Genomic DNA, 6,503 nt, shown 5'->3' on the forward strand with positions numbered 1-6,503 from the left:
CGAAGATCTCGTCATTACTAGTACAACGGTAAAAAGACAGACGAAAACGTACGTCGGATGAAGAAGTTATGAATTTTTAACGGACTTTTCCTATCCAGGCCTATTAAAAATATAACTTTAAAAATGAAGTCAAAATTAGCCGACAGAGTCTAAACAAAAGTTGTAGAGCATAATTTCACTTACCCGTGCATATAAAGAATGTCAAAAATGGAGCTCGTATGCGAAAAATATGAATTTTTGAAGTTTTGGGCATAAACTTCGAGGCTGGTCCGAAGGAGTACGCCCAGCGTACTCGTGTAGGTGCTCCGGAGTCTGTCACCCTCCTTAATCCTTCACATGAGTGCCACGTGTCTTAGGCTTGACGCGTCCGAGCTGATCCACTTCGTACGCCCAGCGAAAAAGTCTGCGAGGCAATACGCCCCGCGTACCGGAGATTTACGCCCAGCGTAATGCGAACCCTCGGCTACTATAAATAGAAAGCGAGGTTCTCCGAATTTTGTTTAGAATTTTGACTCTCTTTCACCCCCTACTCTCTCTCAAATTACCCTAACACCCCCCGAAGCCTAGGAAACATCCCCGATACCCGAAGCAAGTCCCGACGCACCGAAGACCCGAGAAAATAATCTTTTCAAGTTGAAACTCTGCCCGCACAAGGCCCGATTTTCAACTAAAATCTCCGGTTTTGTTAAAGAAAGTCAGTTTTAGAGGCGAAGTGCTGCCCAAATTATCATTTTATCATTCAGTTATTTCACGGTGAGTTCAATATAGTGACAATTGTATGTTATGTGTTATATGTGCAATGTGCTTTCCTGTGTTTTTATGATAATGAGCTATACCTTTGACCACGAAGTGAATGACTAAGCATCACTTGGGTATTGGTATGTAGCCTTTGACCATGAAGTGAATGATTAATCATCACGTTGGCATTGGCAGAAGGCTAGGCAGGGCTGAAAGCCTATAAATTGCTAGCCAAATGATAATTCAAAATTGTATTTTCTATGCCACTTGGGCTAAAGTCTTATTGTTGTATATCATGTTGAAATTGTTGTATCTCATTGATTGTAAATCTTTGAATCAGATTATTCATTGATATAGAAAGTCTGTCATATGATACTCATCTGCCTTTGTTGTTCTTTGTTTCTCTTTGCTTCTGTCATATATATATATATATATATATATATATATATATATATATATATATATATATATATATATATATATATATATATATATGGCATAACGTTATATTATAACTGTTATTGAACTCACTAAGCGTCATCCGCTTATCCCTCTCAGTGTTTACTTATTACAGGTGATAAGCATCCAGTATAGGTATGTATAGTTAGAAGATGTAGAATAGATAATATTATGGCTTTTGTATTTTGTGTATAAATTCCTGGGAAATTATGTAATATATAAAACTTTGTAAAAACCTCGTTAGTCGGTTTGTATCCAGTCTTTTGTAACAAAACCATATATGTAAAATATGTTTATGAATATGCATGTAGCATTTTTGGAGTAATAATGTTAATTATGAAAGGAGTCTTTCACTAATTGCTGGAATTACCTTTGATTGCCGAGAGAGAGAGAGAGAGAGAGAGAGAGAGAGAGAGAGAGAGAGATTCGTGTGATACAATAGTTGCTCAGTGATTTTGTGTTGCTATGCATTTATATGCTTAAATAAACAAAGTTGAGGTTACAACACATGACTTTACTTATTTAGAGGGTGTTTGAGATTTCATCTAGAAACTCCTTTTTAACTTATTGACTTATTGAAAAGTCAATAAGTTAAAAAAAAATGTTTGGATACTTAATAAAGACTTTTAAAACAGCTTTTGATTTAGCCTTTGAAAATGAGTTTTGAAGAAGTTATAATTTATGATTTTTGGAATGACTTATAACTTATTAGAAAAAAAAAACAAACAAAAGTCAATAAGTTATCCAACCATTTTTTAATTTATTGATTTATTAACTTTTTGCCACTAAAAAACTAAATCCAAACATTTTTTTAAAATCTCATTTTAACACATTTCATTTTAACACATTGATAAATCAATAAGTCTAAAAGTCATTTTTAACTTCAAAATAAAATTTCAAAAACCCTTATTAGGTTGTTGGGTGGATGAACAATAATATAATATAGCGTATACGCACACTTTTACTAATTTGTTATTGACTTGAAAACAGGAAACAAACGATGTGTATACATGTGAAAGATATATTTGTTTAATTAATTTAACAAGATCGTGTTGTCGGTCATTTCTATTTAATATACTCGGTATATGTTCTATCTAATATACTCCGTATATGCGACCGCAAGGTTGACCAAATACATCTGAGTCATTGGCCGCCAAAATATAAAAATACAAATAATATTTGATCAAGTTGATGAGATTGCGTGTAATAAAACACGAATTGCGACGTTATTTTTCCCAATAAATACCCACCTTATCCATCCTCCATTATCCATATCGCACCAAGAATCCCTTCATTTAATGGCTTCTTCTTCTTTTTCTTCACTTTCACTCACTTTGCTTTGCTTTCTCTTGATTTTGATTGTGTCTTCATCAGTAGCCCAGACCTCATCACGTCCGAAGGCACTTCTTCTGAAGGTAACCAAAGATGCCAAAACACTTCAATATGTCACTCAAGTTTCCCAAAGAACACCTCTGATACCTGTCAAATTGACCCTCGATCTTGGTGGCGACTACATGTGGGTCAACTGTGAGCGAGGCTACACCTCCTCCACCTACCGGCCGGCACCTTGTGGTTCCGCCGCATGCCAACTTCTGAACACCACTTCATGCACAACCGAATGTTATTCTGCACCAGCTCCCGACTGCTACAATAACACTTGTGGCCATGGACCTACCAACTCCGTCGCTAATACCGGCACCAGTGGTCAGCTTGGTGCAGATGTATTCGCCATACAGTCAACCGACGGAAAGAACGTTTTGCAAGTCGTTACCGACCCTCGTCTTTATTTCGTCTGTGGAAATAACTTCATTGAAGCTGGTCTTGCTAGTGGGGTTACTGGCATGGCTGGTCTTGGAAGAACCGGAGCTTCACTTCCTGCACAGTTATCTTCATATTTTAGATTCGATCAGAAATTTGCTCTCTGTTTGAGTTCCTCAACCAGATCAAGTGGGGTTGTGTTCTTTGGGAATGGACCATATACGTTGCTTCCAAATGTTGATGCTTCCTCATCTCTTACCTACACCCCTCTCATCATAAACCCTGTTACTGAAAATGGGTTTTTGGGTGACGCCTCTCCTAAATACTTTATAGGAGTTACATCAATCAAGATCAATGATAAACGCGTCCCAATCAACCAAACCTTGCTGTCCATCGATGCTGAAGGTTATGGTGGGACAACTATTAGTACTGCCGATCCTTACACCGTCTTGGAAACTTCAATCTACACTGCTGTTGTCGCTGCATTTGTAAAAGCAATGCCCAAGAATGTCCAAAGGGTTCCTTCAGTTGCACCCTTCGGAGCTTGTTTTAGCTCCAACAACATCAGTAGCACTCGTCTGGGTCCTGCTGTGCCTTCGATTGACCTTGTTTTGCAAAGCAAGAGTGTGTCTTGGAGGATATTTGGTGCCAACTCCATGGTTGAGGTGAAAAAGAATGTTTTGTGCCTTGGATTTGTTGAAGCACGTACGGATTTCCGACCTAGATTTGCAGTGGTTATTGGAGGGCATCAAATTGAAGACAATCTGTTACAGTTTGATCTTTCGACATCAAGGCTAGGATTCAGTTCCTCGCTTCTTGGTCGATCAACAACTTGTGCTAATTTCAACTTCACATCAACTGCTTGAAAGTCGAAAATTTTCTTAATAAATGGCCTTGCCATATATGTTTCAAAATAATTGGTTTTCAGTTTTTAGGTTATTATCAAGTAATTAACATTTGTTCTCCTACTTATTATGGAACTTTATCCATTACTATCAATTTCATCATTCATTTTTGAAGTCTTTGAATTGACGCAAAATTAAGGAATTGAAGATTTGTTAGAGCAACGACTATGGCTAGTTCACACATGATTTACAGGGGTCCAAACTCCACAATTTATGTATTTATAGTCAATCATTGGGTCCATTTCTTTAAATCCTTAAATGGTTTAACGAATTTCAAGACTAGGATCGGCTCGGACAACAAAAAAAACCCGGTCTTTGTCGATGTCGGGTCCACACTGGATTTAAAAAGCCCATACCATTCTTTAGATACTGAAACCCACCGGTAAGAACGAGCAGTCTAAGCCTGGCCTGTTCCATATCTAAAAAGCCCGTTCCATATCTAAGAAGCCGAAGCTTTTTTAGTCTTTCAAATTTAGCATTTTCTTAGTATTTTAGTATTGCACAACCAATTAGCCTAATAAAATCATTTGATTAGTAAGTAAATTCAGCCAAGAAGAAAGAAAATACCATAATATAAATGAATTCATGGATGGTTGTTCACTTAATTTCTACATTTACATGTGCATATCAAATACTGCATCTGTCTTATATTTTTGTTTTCGATATATAATATTTGATGTAAAGTATATGAATGAATTGTGTTTTAAATGTCTTTTCATTATTATAATTTTCATCAAGTAATACATAATACAAATAAAAATATTTAAGGTTAAAGTTGATGAATAAAGACTTTAAAAATCAAAAGTGGATAATAATTATGGGACGGAAGGAGTATATATACTAGCTAAATTTTGCATCAAGTTTTCGGTTGCAGCCATACTTTTGTATAACTCATGTTTCATTTTTCTCAAGAAATGCCCCAATTTAGCTTTAAAATAAATTATATTGCTTTATGTAAGCCACGACTACTAGTTATGTTCAAAATTGTCCGACATGGGCCGGCTCGAAAGCCTAGTCCGGGACTATGCTCGGTCCGCTGATTGAAGAATAGTCCAAATTAAAAGCGCTGAAAGGCTAAGACCAACCTCGTCTTCTCGAAAAAAAAACCCCCTAGGCAAAGCATGGGGCCAAAAGCCCGATCTGAATGAGTAATGTTAACCAATGAAGGTTACATCAATTTTTTAAAACTAAAAATTTTATTCACAGACTCAGGTAGACAGTTCCGGTCCAGTTCCGGTCTATATATGTAGATTACGTAAAGGATTTATATCAATGCTATAAATCGAAATGTTTGTTTTTCAAAGTTTGTTTTATATTATTGTTACATTATTATATTACTTTTATATGGTTGAGAAACATTAAAAAAATATATGCATTTGGTTCACAAATTATACAATGTGCTATTCATTAAAACAGACAAGACATTAGGAATAAACATTTTTTCTAATATTTAAGATATTTTATAACTCCTTATATTTGTTATTTGTTGACATATTTATCCAAACTGACAAAAAAAATATCTACAAAAACGGCTCCTTTAAGTTACAAAATGGTCACTGTTATAATATGAAATTATAAAATGGTCCCTACATATAAACAAATTATGAAAACAGTCTATAATTTGTAGAATAAGTCTACTACAGAATTATTTTAGGGGGAATAATCCTTATATTTAAAAGAAAAATTACATAAATGGTTCCTTCCTGATAACAATTTTATAGATATGACTCATATATTTTAGAAAAGTATAGATATTGTACCTGCTTATTAGCAAATTTACATAAATTGTCCCCTTGTTTCACAAAATTATAGAAATGTTTCCTGTTTTTCACAAAATCATAGAAAAAGAACCTAAAAAAATTGTGTGAAAATATAAGATTAATAAACCCTGTGCAACAAGCGGCCCACCCCACTAGTTTAACCATATTTGTAAAAATAAGTTGCTGAATCGTGAAAGGGTGACCAATGGTCCCCACCTTTAAAGTCATTTCATCTTTTTTTCCTTATTATCATAAAACCGCTCCTTGGTTTTCATAACCATCGCGAAGAATTCGATGATGATATCCTGCTAGCGAACGACTTCGTTGCAAGTAATTATTACCTAACTTTTCTAAGTTATATAAATACTAACAGCTAGGCTCGCATGAATGCACGGCACGAGGATATTATAAAAATATATGGTATTTTGTTCATTGGAGAAATCAATATCTATAACAGTTGAATGATATAAATGGAAAAAAAAATGAAACTAAAACGCTAAAATCAACATTCAATTGAAAGTTTAACTGGAACGTCCGAAAATTTCAAACCATTTTTTTCTTTTTATAATAAAGAGTAATACAAATCCAAACTTTTTTATAAAAACCAAATATCAAACTTTCTAATCACCACAAAACCACATCATAAAATCTTATCAGAATTATAATAAACATAGCGGAAGTCAAAATCATAAAATCATCATTGATATCACCCTATTTAGTCATATATTTTAGGCGACATCTTAGTATTTTTAGCTACATTTTAGTCATCTATAAAAAAAATTGGTACTTATTACGTTGTAAATCTATTTTGTAGAAATAAGGACATTCTCGAGAGAAAAGAGGCTAAAAGCCAAGCTGGAAGCGTGAGCAATGTAAGCAATCA

General features: G+C 34.6%; 1 pseudogene; it reads left to right on the forward strand.

Moving 5' to 3' along the window:
• The first annotated feature begins 2,450 nt into the window (after positions 1-2,450).
• Positions 2,451-3,974, forward strand: LOC145125086 (putative aspartic proteinase GIP2 pseudogene; annotated as a pseudogene).
• Positions 3,975-6,503: the final 2,529 nt, after the last annotated feature.

The sequence above is a fragment of the Lactuca virosa genome, chromosome 7, assembly GCF_052849685.1.
Source record: "Lactuca virosa cultivar CGN04683 chromosome 7, Lactuca_virosa_CGN04683_v6, whole genome shotgun sequence".
Classification (NCBI taxonomy): Eukaryota; Viridiplantae; Streptophyta; class Magnoliopsida; order Asterales; family Asteraceae; genus Lactuca; species Lactuca virosa.